Source organism: Arvicola amphibius, chromosome 4, assembly GCF_903992535.2.
Source record: "Arvicola amphibius chromosome 4, mArvAmp1.2, whole genome shotgun sequence".
Taxonomy (NCBI): Eukaryota; Metazoa; Chordata; class Mammalia; order Rodentia; family Cricetidae; genus Arvicola; species Arvicola amphibius.
In genome coordinates, this window is record NC_052050.1 from 1,670,621 (window position 1) to 1,691,492 (window position 20,872).

The window sequence follows — 20,872 nt, forward strand, 5'->3', positions numbered from 1 at the left end:
CCGACAAGAAATAATGTCCTCCCAGTTGCCTAGGCTGCAAACCTGAAACCAAAGTGGGGAGGGGGGTAGTGCTGAGGGCTGGGTCTGTGTCCCCTGCTGAGCTCCAACTTCTGCCGGCCAGCCTACAAGTCAGGAGGCAGCCCCGCTGTCCCTGCTCCATATTCATGCGGCTCCTTGGTCTCAGATGCTGCTCTGCCTCACCCAGATTCTCCCATATATATGTGTGTGTGTATGTAAACATATATGGGAATATATAAATATGGAATATGTATATACAGGAATATATAAGTATGGGAGGTATATATGGGAATATATAAAAATATATTTTTTGGTGTTTTTTGAGACAGGGTTTCCCTGTAGTTTCTATTTTTTTTTCTTTTTTTGGTTTTTCGAGACAGGGTTTCTCTGCAGCTTTTTTAGAGCCTGTCCTGGAACTAGCTCTTGTAGACCAGGCTGGCCTCGAACTCAGAGATCCGCCTGCCTCTGCCTCCCGAGTGCTGGGATTAAAGGCATGTGTCAACAGTGCCCAGCCCTCCCATATATATTTCAAAAATTTTGTTAGGGCCGGGCGGTGGTGGCACACGCCTTTAATCCCAGCACTCGGGAGGCAGAGGCAGGCGGATCTCTGAGTTCGAGGCCAGCCTGGTCTACAAGAGCTAGTTCCAGGACAGGCTCTAGAAACTACAGGGAAACCCTGTCTCGAAAAAAACAAAAAAAAAAAAAAATTTGTTAGTTTATGTGTATGGGTGTCTGTCTGTCTGTGCACCACATACGGGCTTGGTGCCTGTAGAAGCCAGAAGAGGATGTCAGATCTCCTGGACCTGGAATTACAGGAGTCTGTGAGCCACCATATGGGTTTTGGGACTCAAACCTGGGACCTCTGAAGAAGCAGCCAGTACTCACCTGCTGGGCCATCTCTTTGGCCCCATTTTCCCATATTCTTCCTGAAAACTTATGTTGCAAGATGAGGAGACAAAATCAAGTCGTGAAGTAACCGTTGCAAAGGCCCGTGCTGGATTCCAATCAGCTTGATTGTGTACTTAGACACTGCTAACTGCATTTACCTCTAAGCCAGCACAAAACTTTAATTTTGTGTGTAAGCACTTAGAACTGTTGGAGTGTCATACAACCCAAGGGAAGGATTTTGTGTGTGTGTGTGTGTGTGTGTGTTCCTAGCATGCTATTGTGATGGCTAGGTGTATGTCAACTTGACACGATCTAGCGTCATCTGAAAGGAAGGAACCTCAATGAGAAAATGCCTCCATAAGATCCAGCTGTAGGGCTTTTTCTTAATGAGTGATTGACGGGAAGGCCGAGCCCATTGTGGGCAGGCAGTGCCATCCCTGGGCTGGCTAAGAAAGTAGACTCAGCCAGCCATGGAGGGCAAGTCAGTGAGCAGCACCCCTTCATGGCTTCCGCATCAGTTTCTGCCTCCTGGTTCCTGCCTGTCTGAGTTTCTGCCCTGACTTCCTCAGTTATCCTGGAGGTCTACGTGAAACAAACCCACTCCTCCTAAAGTTGCTTTGGTCATGGTGGTTTCATCACAGCAGTGATAACCTAAGACAGCTGTGTCCCGGTTGGTGTTAGTTGTGTGTATAAGCATGTACATATGTGTGGGGTGCATATGTGTGGGTGCATATGTTGTCAGAGGTCAACGCCAAGCATGGCTCCTCAGGTGCCAATATTTTATTTCTTCAGACAATGTCTTGCCATGTAACTCTGCCTGAACTGACATTCATTATATAGACCAAACTGGCCTTAAATTCATGGTTGTCCTCCTGCCTCAGGACTCCTCTAAGTGTCGAGACTACAAGTGTGTGCCACCGTGTCTTACACTTTTTATTCACACGGTGTAGCGCAGGCAATAGCTCAGAAGATAGAATGCGCGTTACACACTATGAAGCCAGATGACCTGATGTTTTTTTCTACAGGGTTTCACTGTGTAGCCGTGTCTGCCCGGGAAATGGAACTCACTCACTCTGTAAACCAGGCTGGCCTTGAACTCACAGAGATCCACCTGCCTCTGCCTCCTGAGTGCTGGGGTTAAAGGTGTGCACCACCACCACCTGGCTGATGAACTAAATTGGAGCCCCAGGGCCCACAGGGTGGAAGGAGAGAACTGACCCCAGCACAGCAGGTGGTTATCTGACTTCTACACGCTCCATTGCACATGCTCCCCCCCACTCTGTCAATGAATAAATAGATGGAATAAAAATTGTGACTCTATGTACATGTGTAAATAAATATACACTTTAACATTGTTTTATAATTATTTGGGGTGGGACATGGCTTGCGAGATGGCTCAGCAGTTAAGAGCACTTGTTCTTCTAGATAATCCAGGTTCTCTTCCCAGCACCCACATGGTGGCTCACAACAACCTATAACTCCAGTTCCAGGGGATTCCACACCCTCTTCTGGCCTCCCAGGCACTGCAAGCATGTGAGGTACAGCCATACATGTGCACAAAAAAAACCCACAAAAAATAGTAGTTTTTTTTTTTTTTTTGGTTTTTCGAGACAGGGTTTCTCTGTGGCTTTGGAGCCTGTCCTGGAGCTAGCTCTTGTAGACCAGGCTGGTCTCAAACTCACAGAGATCCTCCTGCCTCTGCTTCCCGAGTGCTGGGATTAAAGGCGTGCGCCAACACTGCCCGGCTTGTTTTTATTTTATGCATATAGGTGTTTTTCCTGTATGTATGTGTGTGCACCGCGTTCATGCAGTGCCTGCATAGGACAGAAGAGGGCGCCAGATCTCCTGGAATTGGAGTTACAGATGGTTGTGCGTTGTATAGGTACTGGACACCAAACCTGGGTCCTCCGCAAGAACAACAAGTGCTCTTGACCACTGAGTCATCTCTCCAGACCCTCCAGCACCTGAGCTGAGGGTCCCCTTCTTCAGGCGTCTGCAGTAAGGAGCAAGAGGCGGCTTTCCCAGGCACCCCATTGTCATGGTGGTACCCTGAGAGTGGAGGTACTGCCCACCACAGCTGGTCAAGCTCAGGGTTATCTCTCTTGTCTACTCATCCTTGCTGAGGGATCTCTTATGGAGACAAGAGCTGCCCGTCAGCTAGCTGTCCCAGGACCATCCCATTCCCAGTGTCCCCACAAAGTAGCTCATAGCCTCCAGGACTCCAGCATCTGATGTAGATAAGGCTAGCCATTTGCAGGAGCCAAGCCTTGTGACCCTACACTCCTCCCGGAGGAGACATGGCAAACAAAAGGAGCCCAGCAGCCAGCAGTCCTGTGGCCTGAAGCCAGGAGCCTCAGGATAGCATGCTCTACCTAAGCTTGCCTGGTAGAGGTGAGACTCTTCAGTGGCTTCTAAGCCACCCCATCATGTCTGGGCTCCTCATAATGCTGTGGGCGAGACCCTGTCTTCACTGTGGTAGAACACCAGCAGCCTTGCGCTGCACGGTACCCTGGACTGTTCCTTCCACAAGCCGCTGCAGGCTGCAATCTATGTGTGTAGGGACCAGCATGAGCCCTGAAACGTCTGGCGCAGTCACACAGTGACAGGACAGGTAGCCTACTTCTTCTTCCCTGGGCAAGGGCAGAGCAGAATCAGTCCAGATATCTTGGAAGCCATCAGGTTTGTCTGTGGAAATGTGGGCCCATGGCTCACCCTCCTGCTCCCTCTTGTCGGTGTGGAGTTGGCTTCTGTCACCTCTCTGCTCTGTATCTATGGAGTACAAAGCCTTTGTCTGTGGTTCAAGGCTCTGACAGAGCCAATAGCAACCTGAAGGCAAACACTTTCCCCCTTGGCTCTGTGGGTTTTGTTTTTCAAGACTAGATTTCTCTGTGTAGTGCTGGCTGTCCTAGAACTCACTCTGTAGACCAGGCTGGCCTCCTGCATGCTGGGATTAAAGCCATGCACCACCACACCGAGCCCTTTCTTTTCTTTTATATATATAATTTAAAAAAAAAAAAGGTGTACAGGGCTGGAGAGATGGCTCAGAGGTTAAGAGCACTGCCTGCTCTTCCAAAGGTCCTGAGTTCAATTCCCAGCAACCACATGGTGGCTCACAACCATCTGTAAAGAGGTCTGGCGCCCTCCTCTGGCGTGCGGGCATACATGGAGGCAGAATGTTGTATACATAATAAAGAAATAAATATTTTTTTAAAAAATGTGTACATACGGCTGTGCACCAGTTGGCACCTGATACCTGGGGGCCAGAAAAGTATTTTTAATCTCCTGGAACTGGAGTTAATACGTGGCTGTGAGCCACCATGTAGGTGCTGGGAATCAAACCAAGATCCTCTCTCTGAAGGAGCAGCAAGTGGTTTTAATCGCTGAGCCATCTCTCCAGCCCTAATAAAGAACTTAGAATCTAGGATTCTCCTGTCCTCCCAAGTGCTGGGACAACAGGCATGCACCACCGTTCCCGGATGCTTCCAATACGCTGAGGTGCTTTCAGTGTGACTTCTGGTGTCCTTGTTGTTACATCCTCCCTTCACGTACTCAGACATCCAGGTACCTAGGGATCCAGGTATTAACCTGAGCCAGTCACAGCCCTGTTGATAGGACAAACTCAGGCTGTCAGGCTTGCAAAGCAAGCACTTTTACCTGGTGAGCCTTCTGACCAGGCCCCCTTTTTAATCTTTTTTCCTTCCTTTCTTTTTTATTTATTTTGCCCCTCCCCACCTCAGTGCGCGGATGGAATGGAATCAGGGTGTGAATTCATTCCTGTAAGCTCTCTACCCCTGAGCTACATCCCAGATCTACAGAATTTTTTTTTCCTCAAAAAATTGAAGGACATAAAAGATTCTAAAGCACAAGAATCATGCAGGTGTGCACAAGAAAATTTGAAAATAAAATTTATGCCCTGGCAATGCTGAAGCCTGCATGGCAGCCCGTATATGGCGGTTCTGTTGAACTTGTCCATATTGGGTTTCACGGTCTAAGTTGATGAGGACGACTGACCAGGTTAGTTACGTCGCTTCCTCAAGAGAGCACCATATCTCAGTACAGATGGTTGTGAGCCACGGTGTGAGTGCTGGGAATGGAACTCAGGACATTTGGAAGAGCAGGCTGTGCTCTTAACTGCTGAGCCATCTCTCCACAGGCGAGCACAACTTCCCCTGAAATGTCTGTCACTATACAAACACAGGCAGCACACTTGGTTTTGGCAGTGAGAACACACGTGGCTCAGTGTTTTGAAGATCTTTTACCCGGCTTCCGTTTCTTGCGATTCCCTAGCCGTCCATACTTGAAGTCACCTCCTTCAACCCACCTCGCTCTAGGCTCTGCGCTGGAGTCCAGGCTAGCTGTGGTGAACGGTCCGCGTGGGCATTCCTTGACAGCTTCTTGTATGACGGAATGAGACTGGAAGAGAGATCCCTAGTGGTGGAGCCACTGGATGGGGACACTCCATGTCTGGGGTGAATAAGATCAGACAGAGGACCCTGAGAAGTCTTGCCAGCTTGTTCCCTATGTACAGGAGAAAGGGGGAGACAAGGAAGGGCAAGCCACTGGTCACGGCTTCCAGGATACCAGTCTGTCTGCACACGAGCGCAGCCTTGGTTTCTGCCTGTGGGCTTCTCGCAGAAACCCACGCCCAGCCTTGCTTGCCCATGGAGCAATGGAGCAGGGTGCCTAGGCTTCAGGAACGCTTGCCTCAGTGGTGGGAGAGCTCTGTGTACCCCCTGAGCTCGCTGATGGACATGCAATTAACTTGCCTGTGATTATGTGGGCAACTGATCTGGAACGGAAAGTTAGTGTGGAAACGGGGGCCTTTCGAGTTATGACAAATTCATCAAAACACGTGAACCCAGGATCAGGGAGACTGCCATGGCTGCCATTGGGAGCTGTGTCTGCTTCAGCCCAGGGGACAAAGCTCTTTCTAGCCTTTCCTTTGAGGCCAGGACCCAAAGTGACCAGTTCCCTGCAGAGGATGTTCTGGTCTAGTGCTGACCCGTCTAGTGTGTCTTCCGGTGTCGGCATCTCTCTCTGAGCCACCTCTGAGATCACCTCAGTATTGTCTGGTGTTCTTGGATCCCAGATGCCAGAATAGGCTTGAAGCGGCTGAAACCCAGTCAGGAGCCAGATCGGAGAGCAAGTTCAGGAATCCACGTTTTCCAGGAGCTCAGGTCCCTGGCCTCCCGCCTACAAGGGGGAAATGAGCCTGCGACAGCCAGTCAGGACCTGTGCTCACTGTGCCTGAGGTGTCTTAAGTTTCGTGGGAAGGACAGGTCTTGCGTTGTTTGTTTGTTTGTTTTTGTTTTTCGAGGCTGAGTTTTTCAGTGTTGCTCTAGCTGTCCTAGAACCTGCTCTGTAGATCAGGCTGGCCTCAAACTCAGCAATCTACCACTGTCTGCCTCTCGAGTGCTGGGATTAAAACCGTGCACTACCATTGCCTGGCAAGGACAGGTTTTTTTTTAAAAAAATATTTATTTATTTATTATGTATACAATATTCTGTCTGTGTGTATGCCTGCAGGCCAGAAGAGGGCACCAGACCCCATTACAGATGGTTGTGAGCCACCATGTGGTTGCTGGGAATTGAACTCAGGACCTTTGGAAGAGCAGGCAATGCTCTTAACCTCTGAGCCATCTCTCCAGCCCCAAGGACAGGTTTTTATATGGTCTGAGAGCCAGACATGATGGCAGCAATAGGATCTCAAGTTTGACTACAGTCTGGGCTACATGACAAGGCCCTATCTCAAAGTAAATAAACAACAAGATAGGTTGATGTCTGATAAAGTTGGAACCACAACCTCCCTGTGCGTGATCTGTACAGGAGGTTGACTAGGGTAGAGCCTCTGGTCAGACTTTTATCTCATGGGTAGGAATCTGAGCATAAAAAAATCCTGCTTTTGGTCGGGCTATGGTGGTGCACACCTTTAATCCCAGCACCCGAGAAGCAGAGGCAGGCGGATCTCTGTGAGTTCGAGGCCAGCCTGGTTTACAGAGGTAGTTCTAGGACAGCCAGGGCTAAACACACACACACACACACACACACACACACACACACAGAGAGAGAGTCCTGCTCTTGCTTGAGCCACTGACCTCTCATGGTCTAGCACAGCCTTGGAGGAGGTGCTCAGTGAACCCCTCAGGGACCTATGTGAGTATGAGAAGTTGTTCTAACTCTGGTGCTGTCAGACAACTGAAGTTGTCCCTCCACAGCTGAGCAGCTCCCCAAAAGGCCCAGAAAAGAATGTGATGCATAGGGCATGCGGCGGTCGCAGGGAGGCAGACATGTTCTCAAGGAACGCTCCCCCTCTGCGGCTGGAGTGGGCAGTAGTCCTACCCCTCGGAAGACCCCTGCCCACAGCTGTTACCGTGGCCCTTTAGGTAAGGGTCTCTGTCATCAGATGGAACTTGGATCTAAACCAAAATATTCTAGAAAATCACAGTTGCAAGCCCTGGGGGGCTCATCACAGATGAGGGGTCCTGACCGCTTTGGTTTGCATCTCCCTGGGCCACGTAGCATGTTCTAGATCAAGAAATTTAGTGAGAGATCTCACCAAAACCAGACAGATAGAGACACAGAGACAGAGGCAGAGACAGAGACAGAAACAGACAGAGAGACAGAGACAGAGGCAGAGAGACACAGAGACAGAGATTGTTTTGAGATTGAAGTGCTGACCCCCAATACCTGTGACTGTGGAAACAGGGTCCTTGTATATAACCCAAGGTAAAGATTGTTGTTAAGATTGTTGGCAACGGAACTGGGCAGTGTGATTGATGTTAGAACCAGGGTCCAGACTCAGTGACTGACACCCTGATAAGCTGACAGTAATTTGCCCACAGAGATGAGTTACCTCAGGAAAGCAGATGGAGCTGCATACCCGCAAGCCAAGGGCACCAAGATGCATCGCTAGCACCCCAGAAGCCGGACCGAGCACAGGGTGAGCCCTCTCTCAGTCTTTCCCCAGAAGCCTGCCCTCAGACACCTCATTCTCAACTTCAAGATCCCAGTGATTTAACCCCCAGTCTGTGGTCATCTGATGCCCCAAGAAGGTCACATCATCCCTCCTTCCTCTCTTCTATTCCCTTTCATGGGACCCAAGAACCAGGGAATGGGTGCTTGGTGACGTGAGGAAACAGGAGGCCGTGGAGAGGTGCTTGCCCCTGAGCACCGCCAAGTGACTTGGCTAACAGTGCCCGGAGCCCCTTGGGGACGGAGTGTGGGCCCTGAAAGGAGGGTAGGTGCCAGGTGCGGCCGTGGCGCTGGCGTGAACCTGGCTTTCTTGTGACAGACAGATCTACAAATAGACAGGGCAGAGTGTGGAGTCTAGGTCTGGCCTGAAGGCAGCAAGTCCTGGCAGCAGGGAACAAACCCAGCGCAGAGCCATCTCCTCGATCCTGAGCTAACAGAAGTCAGGGGCTCTGGGAGGAGCCAGGCCCAGGGCTGGACACAAAAGATGCAAGATGAACCCAGATGCCTCCGCGTGCCAGAAAGCCAGGAAGCGCTCAAGGGACAATGGAACCACAGGGAAAGGCAGGAACCGGCCGGAAGGGCTTCCCTTTTCTGGGCCTGGACAAACTGAGCGGCACAATATAGTAATGGACTGCTATCTTTATTTACCATGTAAATAATTCATGATAAAAATAAATGATTGAATACGTGAATGGGGGAGAAAGCTGACTCCCAAATGTAGGAGGGATAATGGGACTAGAGAGCCTCCATTTGGCAACCAGCTTATTAATAATTGATTCAGGGAAGAATCAACAGCGGATGCTCCGACTCCTGGTGAAAGGTCAAAGGAAGCGGGCTATTTACTTAGCCTTGACTAGCTGCTCTCAAAGCACTTGCTAATTATTACTTAGTAATTAGTAAGTTCAAAATACTAATTAATTAACTGCACCATGGAGGAACCTGGCAGACATCACCTTCAGCCAAGTGGCAAATATTAGTATCACCAGAGAGGGTTGAACAGACACCCTGGGCCTCCCCACATGCTGTGGCAGAGGCATGCAACATCACTTCTGAGAGAGGAAAGGGACCAAATAGGACAGAGAGACAGACAGTCTGAACTCGGGAGTATTTTACATCATCTGCCTGTGCTTCTCAGAAAGGAAGCACCGAGAAGAAAAACATAAAAGTAAATTTACCAAGCCGAGCGTAGTGGCACAGGCCTGCCATCCCAGCCCTCAGAGTCCAGAAGATCAGGTTTAGTCTCAGCCACATAATGAGGCTGAGGCCAGGCTGGACTACTGAAACCCATCTTCAAGAAGGAAGGGGTTGCCCTGGGTGCTTTTTGGAGCAGAAGAGCAAGGTCCTACGGGGGGGTTTAGGTATTCTTGGGAAATGCCCACCCACTGAGCTACCAGCCATAACTTAAAACTAACTTAACCCCGTTTCAGTTGAGATGTTTAGAAGTGACTCCCTGGCCGGGCCGTGGTGGCACATGCCTTTAATCCCAGCACTCGGGAGGCAGAGGCAGGCGGATCTCTGTGAGTTCGAGGCCAGCCTGGTCTACAAGAGCTAGTTCCAGGATATCTAGGACTGTTAGGACAGAGAAACCCTGTCTCAAAAAGGCAGTGACCCTCAGCTGCCTTATGAAATGACAGCCGCCTCCAGAGGTTCAGCTCTAGGCCGCAGGAACCCCACTGTGGGCGGCGGTGAGACCTGGAGTAAGCTCCGTGGCTTCCGACCTTCACGCACAAGTCTGCTAGACGTCTTCGCCAAGGCAGCCTTCCTCCCTGAATTCCAGACAGCTGACGCAGCTCTCAGACCAAACCGTGGAACAACATCTTCACAGGCCCACTCCTCAGAGGAAGACTGGGATCTAAGTTGAAGGGCACCGCAGAAACACAACAAAAGCCCTGAAAGACTAGGCTGTGCTCTTGACTTCCAGGAGACTCTAGCAGGGTGGCTGGTGGAGCAGGAGCTGCTCTGACATTCCCAGCTGCCTCGAGGTCCTGATTCAGACTGCTCCGCTGCCTTGGTGGGGGGGGCTGGCCAGGAGACAACGGCAACTGTGTACAACAAGCTATCAAACGGTTCAAAAATAGAATGACAGAGTGTGGGGAGCGGCTGGCACTTCGGGAGTCGGGTGGGTGGGATATAGGTGCTTTTTGCACTAGTCTAACAACTTTTCTATAAGTTGGAAATTATTCAGAAATAAACGCTTTTTTAAAAAAAGTGTTGAATCTGAGGGCATGGGCCTGTAATCCCAGCTACTCCAGGAGGCTGAGGCAGAAGCTTTATCAGTTTCAGGCCTTGTGGGCCTCTTAGTGAGGCCCTGTCTCAAGACACAAAGTAGAAAGAAGCCTGCTGTGGGACTCTCATAAGCTGTAAAGATTTGTCACTTGTATTGGTTTAATAATACGCTGATTGGCCAGCAGCTAGGCAGGAAGTATAGGAGGGGCGACCAGACTAGGAGAATTCTGAGAAGAGATGCAACTGCAAGCCAGACACAGAGGAAGCAAGATGAGAATGTCTTACTGAGAAAAGGTACCAAGCTATAAGGTAAAAGAAAGATAATAATTATGGGTTAATTTAAGCTGTAAGAGCTATTTAATAATAAGCCTGAGCAATAGGCCAAACAGTTTGTAATTAACATTAAGCCTCTTAGTGTTTACTTGGGAACTGGCAAGTGGAAGAGGAACCTCCCTCTACAGAGGCCTTGCGTGGTAGTGTGATGGCTAGAGCCATCATTGTCACAGGTTCTAGAGTCAATGGGAAGAGAGCCGCCAGCCACACCCTAGAGGGCTGTCTTGGGTAGCCTGAATAATAAAAACCCAGAGATGGATATTGGGGTTCAACCTGAAGATCAGAAAAACAAAGCAGCCAAGTCACTAGAGAGATCTCACCTCTCAATCTTCAGACTGAAAGCAAAGCGAGTTCCTGTCTCATCCCGCCTTATATTTCTCTCTAGTGCTGGGATTAAAGGTGTGCACCGCCACCGCCCTAGGGCTAACTAGTGTGGCTGCTGAGATTAAAGGTGTGTGCCACCACTGCCTGGTCTGTATGACTGACGAGTGTGGCTCTTTTGCGTTATGATCTTCAGGCAAGCTTTATTTATTAAGACACAAATGAAGTATAGCTACAGTCGTGACTAGGTTAGCGGAGGCAGAGGTGGTAGCACACACCCTAGAGGAGGAGCACTGTTCCCTGGGCTTGTGCACTGGGCTGCCTCCTTAGTGCAGGTCCTTCCCCACCATGGTGGACTGTGTCGTCCCTAAGTGTAAGCCAAAATCAGCTCGTGCTGCTTAAGTTTCTCTGTCAGTGAACAAGTGAGATGGGTGGGGATATAATACAGCGATGGAATGCGAAGCCCTGGGTTCAGCACCCAGAACTATAATTACGTATTTATTATCTACTTATAAACAATAAATAATTGTATTTATTTATGATTTATTTATAATTATAAAATATAAACAAATATGTTGTTTGTTTATTTATTTAAAGGATGGGCTGGGAAGATGGCTCAGCAGTTAAGAGCACTTGCAGCTCTTTCATGAAGATGTGGGTTCAGTCCCCAGCATCCTCGTCTGGTGGCTCAGGACTGGCTCTAACACATTTCCAGGGCTTCCTGGCCTCTGTGGGCACTGCACGCGTGTGGCACACACACAGTGAAACATGCACTGGATACATATAAGTCAGACAAAAATAAATCACAAAAACAATGGTTATAAAAAGAAAGCGGTACAGAAGGTGAGCCCAAGGATACGAGTGGCTATTTTGTTAGGGGCAACACAGAATGGCAGATACGACACACAGAGACTTTGCTCCTTCCTTTGTCAGGGAAATGCAAATTAAAGCCACCAGAAGATATCTGTATATTCCCATCAGAATGGCTAAAATGAAAGAAATGGTCACAAAAGCATATGCTGGCGAGGCTGTGGAGAGACAGAGTTAGTCACTCAAGGCTGTGGGGACAGGAAGTGACACAACTTTGGGAAACAGTGTAGCAGTTTCCTTGGAAACAAGCATACCACGGAATAACCACACAACCGCATCCATGGGAATTTATCCCAGAGAAACAAAGATTGACGTTCACACAGCATCCTGAAGGGAGATTCACACAGCAGGGAACGGAGCGATGTCTCGGTGGTCAAGAACCCTCACATGCTTCCAGAGGACAGAGCACACACACCAGGCTGCTCACAACTGCCTGTAATGGTCAAGAGCCCTTACACGCTTCAGAGGACGGAGTCCCAGCACACACACCAGGCAGCTCACAAGTGCCTGTGACTCCAGCTCCAGGTGCACTCCTGGGCCTGGCATGTACTTCACCATAAGCACACATATGCAACAATTTTACTATTTGGTTTTGTGTTTCTGAGAAGGGGTATCTCTGTGTCCTGAAGCTCTCTATGTAGACCAGGCTGGCTCAGACTCACAGAGCTCAGCCTGACTCTGCCTCCTGAGGGCGGGGATTAAAAGACTCACGCCACCACCTTGCCGTGCTGATCATTTTGGAAACAATATTTACCAGGAGCGGTAGTTCACACCTTTAATGCCAGCACTTTGGAAGTAGAGGCAGGAGGATCTTTATGAATTTGAGGCCAGACTGTTGAGGCATTATATAGCTAGATCTGGGCAAATGAGGTCTATGTCTCAAATAATTCAAGGTAAATAAATAAATCTTTTTAAGATAAAATGCACTCAGCAGTTCTGCTCCTTGCTTTAGTTACTTGCCTGCTGCTGTGACAGAGAAAACACATGTCCAAGGCGACTTAGAGAAGGAAGGGTTTATCTGGGCCTACAGCTCCAGGGTAAGAGCCGTCACCGTCATAGATGGTGTGTGAACGTGGACCTCTATGTCTCCGGAATAAAGCCACAGGAATGAAATTGTGTCTTATTTCGCAGCTGTTTCTGAAGAAACTGTCAGACTGTTTTCCGAAGTTGGGTCATTTTATGCCTTTAACCCCAGCACTCGGGAGGCAGAGGCAGGCAGATCTCTGTGAGTTTGATGCCAGCTTGGTCTACATAGCGAGGTCCAAGCCAACCAGGGCTATACAGAGAAACCCTGACTTAAGGGGCAGAAAAAGTTCCATGTTGTATAAGGCTGTTGGTACAACAGCCTTAAAATGACAAGATTAAGCCAAGCGGTGGTGGCGCACACCTTTAATCCCAGCACTCAGGAGGCAGAGGCGGGCAGATCTCTGAGAGTTTGAGGCCAGTCTGGTCTACAAATCGAGTTCTGGGATAGCCAGGGCTGTTACACAGAGAAACCCTGTCTCTAAGCACCCCCCCAACAAACAAAAAAAACTTTGGAGTCCCTCAGAACCTCTCAATCGGTGGCCAAGATTCTGAAGTCCTCCCATTTCCAGGTTGATTCGCAAGTGCACACCAGTCTGAGGTCCAGGAAGACCCCGACCAGGCCATGGGCTACTGTACTCTCTCTCTCTCTCTCTCTCTCTCTCTCTCTCTCTCCCTCCCTCCCTCCCTCCCTCCCTCCCTCCCTCTGTCTCCCTCTCTCTCTGTCATAGTGGAATGGCCAAGGCAGACACTGGGCCAAAGTAGGCCCCCTGCCTTTGTGCTACTCACAGACAAGAAAAGAGACGTAGATGTTTCTCAAATGAGGTGCCCAGGCACCGCATCCAGATCACTCAGAATAGCACACACTCCGAGCCCCCTGGGTTCCACCCAAGGCAAGACCCGAACCTCCTAGCCGTGAATCTGAATCTAAATGCTAAACCCACCTGTAGGTAGCTGCACAGAATTTTTGTCCCTGGGATCAAGGCAGAGGGATGGAAAATCCATTTCTTGCCAGCAGCAGTTTGAAAACGAACGCTGGTCACCCGCTTTTTGGTACTCCCCATCCCAGCCTCTTACAGTGCAAGCCTGTGTCCCTTCCCCTTGAGTGAAGCTGGCCTTGGCGGCTTGCAGAACGGATCTAGAAAAGTCCTGCAACTTTGGCCTAGCTGCTGGATTCAGAGGTCTTCAACCAGAGCCCAGTGAAGGCGTCCTGCTGTGAGGCAGTCCATGTCCAGGTCCACACCGATTTAGTACCAAGGGAAGAGGTTTCTAGATGGCTCCAGCCCTGAGGCACCTGCAGTGGCTGGATCATTCTGTTATTCAGAAGATATGAAGAGCAGGGCAACCCAAACAGGATGCCCTATGCGCCTGATCTCGGGAACTTGCTGCTTTTCCTCTGACCTACAAGCCAGTCCAGTTCCCTCCCTGTGAACCACAGGAATCCTGACCACTGGGCTTGGCCACAAGGCGCTGTGGATATCCAGTGGAAGTAACCAAAGGGATGGGACAGAAAGAAAAGCGGCTGTGGTTGGAATCGGCAAGTTCTCACATTGTAGGTGTGGCTGAGAATTCAAACCCCAAAGAACAACCATCCAGGAAGAGCATTCAGAGAAGGAACAGAATGGAGTAGACAGCCATTTCAGGGGTTTGCAGAGAAAGGAAGTCACTAAACTCAAAGAGAGCGAGAAGCAAGCGTGCGCTGTTGAACATGTATCCAAAATTCAAGTTGCAAATTTAATTCCCAAAGTCATCTGAAGATAACATTCTGGAGGTCATTAGGGTTAGACGAGGTCACGGAGGTGGGGTTCCCACAGTGGCATAAGATTAGAGAGACCCAGGGCGGCACTCCTGTTCTGTCTTGCAGCACGAAGCCCTTGCCACACTAGGATGCCAGACTGTGCTCACAGACTTCCCAGTTCCTGCCCCAGGTGCTAAGGACACTTTATAATTACCCAGCCTGAGATGTTTTGTTACAGCAACAGAAACCAGACTGATGGAGACAATGTCAGCAAAAAGGTACAGAAACCGACAAGGAGTTGAGCAGCCATAGGTCAACTCTGGGGACTTTTCTCAGAGCATACGTAGGGATAGAAGGGGTCATTGGCGTGGCGTGTGGAGAGGGGCTAGGGTGCAGCTCAGTCAGAGAGGACTTGCCTAGCACGCTTGAAGCTGCATCCCCGGCACACACGTGGGTGGCACAGAACAGCTCTGGTGGCCCTGCGTGGCCTCAGACACACGCCCACCCAAGCCGCTGCTTCCTTGTCTCTGTCAAGATAAGTGCGGGAACTGAAAGCCAGCATTTAGCATTTTTTTTTTTTTTTTTAAATTTTTATTTTTTTGGTTTTTTGAGACAGGGTTTCTCTGTGGCTTTGGAGCCTGTCCTGGAACTAGCTCTTGTAGACCAGGCTGGTCTCGAAAGCATTTAGCATTTTTATAGCAGTCTGACAGGATGCGCTATGCTTGTTGGACCTAATAATAAAAAATTAGGGCCTGCATTTTGGATGTCTTTGGGGATTTTTTTTCCCCGTTTTTTTCTAGTAATACTTTTTATTTTATTTTACAAGAGTATTTGTCTGCAATGGTCTGGGGAAACAAAACAAAACAAAACAGAAGCCAAGCGCGGTCTATTCTTTCCAGATGCTTTCATGAGAGAGGAGCCGGAAGGCTGGGGCGTTGACCGAAGGGGTGTTTGGTGTGGAGGGAGGGGCAATGGCTTGCTTACTGCTGCTTATGGTGATGATATTTATTTATCCTAAGGAATGGAGAAATTTAAACATGTTTATAAGATGAGAGAAAAATAGTTGGGAAAAAGAGGACAGGCAGCAGTGAAAGACGTAACTGATGGAATAAAATCACCTCCTAAGCTGGGGACAGAAAAAGAAAAGAAAACAACAAAAAAAGCACAGACGTGTCTGTGCACACGCGCACAGTCACCCATGCATACCTGCGCGTCCACCCTGTATACGCTAGGAATAGCGACAGATCAAAACTACTGGGCAGACTTACAAGGTTTGGGAGAGTTTGTTTGCTTTTCAGGGCTGGGGATTGAACCCAGTACATGCTAGGCAAGCGTTCTACCAGCGAGCTACACAGCCCCAACCTCAGACAGATGATTTGTTGCTGGTGTTATTGTTGTTTGTTTCAAGACGTGCGTGCGGTCTCACCACACAGCTCTCGCTGCCCTGGAACTCACTATGCAGACGAGGCTAGCCTTAAATGCACAGAGATCTTTCTGTCTCCCAAGAGCTGGGATTGAGAGCGTGTGCCACTACACCGTGATTCAGACTTATGGTTTCTAAGATAGAAGAATGAGAGACAGCCGGGCGTGGTGGTGCACACCTTTTATGCCATGTGCACTTACCCCCACACAGATACCCGCACAAAGAATTGTATAGATAAAGTCTGTGTTCTAGCTCCCTGTGAACACAGATAAACAATCTCCGAAAGTACGCTGGGCTTCGCTCTGGCTTTTGACCCCGTGTCTGCAATTATAGCTTGATTTGTCCCTTTCTGCCTTGTCTGCTTTCCAAAATGCACCAGAAACGTTGTATTTTTAACTTTCCCCTCCAGGCTCCGCAACGGGTTTTGAGATTTGGAACTCTTGATGACACTTCATCTTTTTTTTTTCTTTTAAGACATTTCTTTTATGTGTGTGTTGTCTACATGTACATCCACATGCATGCATGGTGCCTGTGAAGTCCAGAAGTGGTTTGGTCCCTTGGAACTGGGATTACAGATGGTAATGGACCACCATGTAGGTTCTGAGAATGGAACACGAGTCTTGCTATGGAACCGCTAAGCCGCCTCTCCAGCCCGTGCGTTATTGTTTGTTTATTTATTCACAAATAACTATTACTGAGTTTTTTACAGTTTGCTTTGTTTTGTGTGTATACATGTTCATGTGTATGTGAGCTAGTGCATGCACACTCACATGTGTGCGCACACACACTAAGGGGAGCGCGTGTGGAGGTCAGAAGGTAACTTGCAGTGGTCAGGTCTCCATTCCCACCTGTGGATTCTGGGTATTGTGCTCACATCGTCAGGCTTGGCAGCAAGAACCTTAACCCACTGAGCAGTCCCCCGGCCCTGTTTTGCTTTATGAAATGAGGGTCTCATGCTGGCATTGAACTCCGTTCCTCCTGCCTCCACCTCCTGAGTACTGGGATTGCAGGCATGCTCTACCACACCTGATTGGCTTTGGGTTGCATTTGCCGTGGTATCTTGTTGTCTCTGTGACCCAGCTTGTCTTCTATTTCCTGTTTCTGTTAGATATGTCAAGTTTCTGCTCCATTTATTTAGAAGATTTACATCAAATTCTATTCACCTAGTAGTTAATTCTTCTAAACTAATTGATCATTTTTATGGTGCTGAGGATGGAACTCAGGCATGGTACATGATAAGCAAGTGCTCCACACTGCACCAGCCAACCCTAGTCGCTTTGTGTGTGCGTGTGTGTGTGTGTGTGTGTGTGCATATGTGCGCGTGTGTGTGCATATGTGCGCGTGTGTGTGCTCGTGTGTATGCCTCTGTGTGTATGTCTGTGTGTGTATGTGTGTGTCTGCGTGTGCACGTGTGTGTATGTGTGTATGCCTCTGTGTGTGTGCGTGTGTGTATGTGTGTATGCCTCTGTGTGTCTGTGTGTGCACATGTGTGTGTATGTATGTGTGTATGTCTCTGTGTGTGTGCATGTGTCTGTGTGTGTCTGTGTGTGTATGTCTGTGTATGTGTGTATGTCTGTGTGTATGTGTTTATGTGTGTGTGTAGTGTGTTCATGTGTATGCACGCAGGCAGATACACATGACTACCCAGAGGTTGACATTAGATGTCTTTCTCAATCTTTCTCTACCTTAAATATTTTTAAGTTCTCACTCCTCTTCTTTTAAATTTTATTTGTTTATTATTAGGGCTAGTACATGTGGAAGTGGGAGCCATTCTTGGGAATCAGTTCTGTCTTTCTACCTTCATCTGAATTCCAGGAATCGGCCTCGGGTTGCCAGGTCCACAAAGCAAGTACTCTTACCTGTTAAGGTGTCTCATGGGCTCTCTCTCTCTCTCTCTCTCTCTCTCTCTCTCTCTCTCTCTCTCTCTCCTCTCTCTCCCTTTCCTGATCTCTCCCTCTTTTAAAACAGGGTCTCTCTATTCTGTAGCCCTTGCTATGCAGACACCAGGCTGGCCTCTACTCACAGATAGCCACCTGCCTCTCGAGCGCTAGGTTTAAAGGTGTGTGCCCATTTGTTTGTTTCCGATGCAGTATGTCACTGAGCCTGGATCTCAACTGACTGCTTATGAGAGCCCAGGGATCTTCCCATCTCCATGTCCCCAGCACTGAGGTCTCAGATGCGTACCCCTGAGAACAAACACGTCTGGTTTTCACAGGTGTTTAGAAGCAAACTCATGTCCTGTTGCTTAGGAAGCACACGACCACTACGCTATCTTCCCTAACTTTCCAGCACTTGCATTTTGAGGAAGGTCTGGGCCTTCCCTCTTTCTATCACCTAGAGTAATTACTCTTCTTCTTCCTCTTCCTCTTCCTCTTCCTCCTCTTCCTCTTCTTCCTCTTCTTCCTCCTCCCCCACCCCTCCTCCTCCTCCCCCCATCCCTCCTCCTCTTCCCCCTACCCCTCCTTCTCCTCCCCCCACCCCTCCTCCTCCTTCTTTTGAAAAAGGATTTCTCTGTGTAGCTTTGGAGTCTGTCCTGGAACTCGCTCTGTAGGCCAGCCTGGCCTCGAACTCACAGACATCCACCTGCCTATGCCCTGGCCTCCCCGTGCTGGGATTAAAGGCGTGCGCCACCACCCAGTGTAACCAGCTTCTTCCAGAGTCAGTTCCCTTCTGTCCCAGGGGACTGTCCATTCTGAGTTCTCTGAAATCCTCCCCGCAAGCCACCAAGAGCATTTCCTAACACAGTCCCTGATGAAAGGGGACTCAGCTCCTGTGTGTGTTCCTGCTTGCCTGTCTCTTGGACTTGTTATTTGCTTATTTAGATTGAGTACCCCATCTAGCAATTACTTCAGATAGTATTTGCTGGAAATAAGTTTTCTGAACACTCGGCATAACCAAAAGCAGTGTTTGTTTTCCCCTGGCACTGAATGGCTCTCAGGCCAGGCATGGAACTTTAGGCTCAGCTAATTTTCCCTATGGACGGTGAAGGTGCCCTCTGTGTCTTTGGATCTTGAGTTCCCAACATCAGATGTCAGCTCCTTTCTCTTTTCTGGAGGTAGCATGCTTTCCCACGGGAGCCTGCCTTTCTTCCCTGTGTTCTGAAATGTTTTCCTAGTGTCTCCATTGGCCCTGGACGGTTTTACTATTTCCCTAACTATCCCCTCTCCTTCTTTTCATCCCCAGAATCTCATTTAAACAGCCTGTTTCCCGTGTTGCTAAGCTTTTTCTTCACATGTTTTGTGTGTGTGGGTGGGGGAGAGTTCTTTATCACATGTTCTAGAAAATTCTCCAGCTTGACCTCCCCACCTCACTGATGACCCATGGACCGGCCCATCCTCTCTTTGGCTGGCTAAGAACATTTTTTATTTCAATAGGGACATATTTTATTTCCCAAGACATCTAGCTGACTTTTGGAAAGTATCTTTTTAGGTTTATTTTTATTTTTCACATAAACATGATTTTGTTTTCTCCTGAATACATAAATAATATAGTCTCATAAATTTCTGAATAATACATAAAATCGTAAAGAAGAAAGCAAAATACCACCAGAATATTCAATTCCCCAGATTATTTTATTATTTTGTTTTTTTTTCCTTATTTTCAGATTCTTTTTGAATCCAGGGTGGGGCCTCCCCTATGTTGACCACACTCTGTCGTGGAGTTTCATCCCAAAACCCTAGCTTGATGATTGTTCAATCTCATATAGTCACACCACATAGCCCAGGCTAGCCTGACATTCACTGAGTATCCCAGGCTGCCCTTGAATTCATGACACTAGAGCCTCAGCCTCTTGGGTGCTAGGTTCATAAGTATGTGCCTCTTTACGCAGCCACATTCTTGTTATAATTTTTCTCTCTGAAAATATTACCAGTCCTGTCTTAAAATATCCTATGTGGGCTGGAGAGATGGCTCAGGAGTTAAGAGTGCTAGCTGCTCTTCCAGAGGACCTGAGTTCAATTCCCAGCAACCACATGGTGGCTCACAACCATCTATAATGAGATCTGGCACCCACTTCTGGCCTGCAGGGATACATGCAGACAGAACACTGTATAGATAATAAATACATCTTTAAAAATAAAGTATCCTAGCCGGACGGTGGTGGCGCGCGCCTGTAATCCCAGCACTTGGGAGGCAGAGGCAGGTGGATCTCTGTGAGTTCGAGACCAGCCTGGTCTACAAGAGCTAGTTCCAGGACAGGCTCCAAAGCCACAGAGAAACCCTGTCTCGAAAAACCAAAAAGAAAAAAAAAATAAAGTATCCTGTGTGTTTTGGAAACTCATTTTTTCTGGCGTTAGTGCAGATTAAACCTTTGTATCCAGTAGACCCCAAACTTGGCTGCCCATCACATTGGCAACAGTTTGTTCTTTCTGGCCTACGCAAAGCAAGGGCTCTGGTGGGGGAGCTGGCATTCCAGGAAGCCCAGTGGAGTTTGAGAACTGATGACTGCCCTGTCATAGCCCATGTGGTTTCTGGAAGTGGCTTCTGCACTCTAGTGTAGGAAAGGGACATCAGAGAGGTTAACATGTGCCTGACACAGACAGACTGTGTATCTGCCACACTGTGTGGTGCCCATACCTGTTACAACAAAACCAGAAACTGAGCCCAGCCAGAGGATCCATGAGAAGTACACCTTTGAGTGGGAAGACAGACATTTAGTAGTCTTCCCTTTGGCCTCCAGATAGCTGTGAGGGCCCCCATCCTCTCCTGCCTTAGGGAGATGATTGAGCCTCTAGCCTGGCTTCACTAAAGTTCATAGAGTCTGTCAAACCCAGGTCATCAAGCCCAGCAGCAGGAATTTACCCGTGTAGCCACCTTGCCAGGCAAGCCTATGTGTTTCCACTAGACCAAGTGGTCTTCATCATTGGCCTCAGAACAATAACGTCTGCTTCTACAGGATTGGAGGTTAAACAGTGGCCCTTCCCACCTGTGACTCCACAGTATCGAGGTGAGTTTGGTTGCACCTGACCTTACTTTCTGCAAGGGGCAGGTGACAGGTTAACATCCTGACCCTTGCCTCCCTCTGTAGCACAGCACCTGCCCTACATGTCATGTACTAAGGT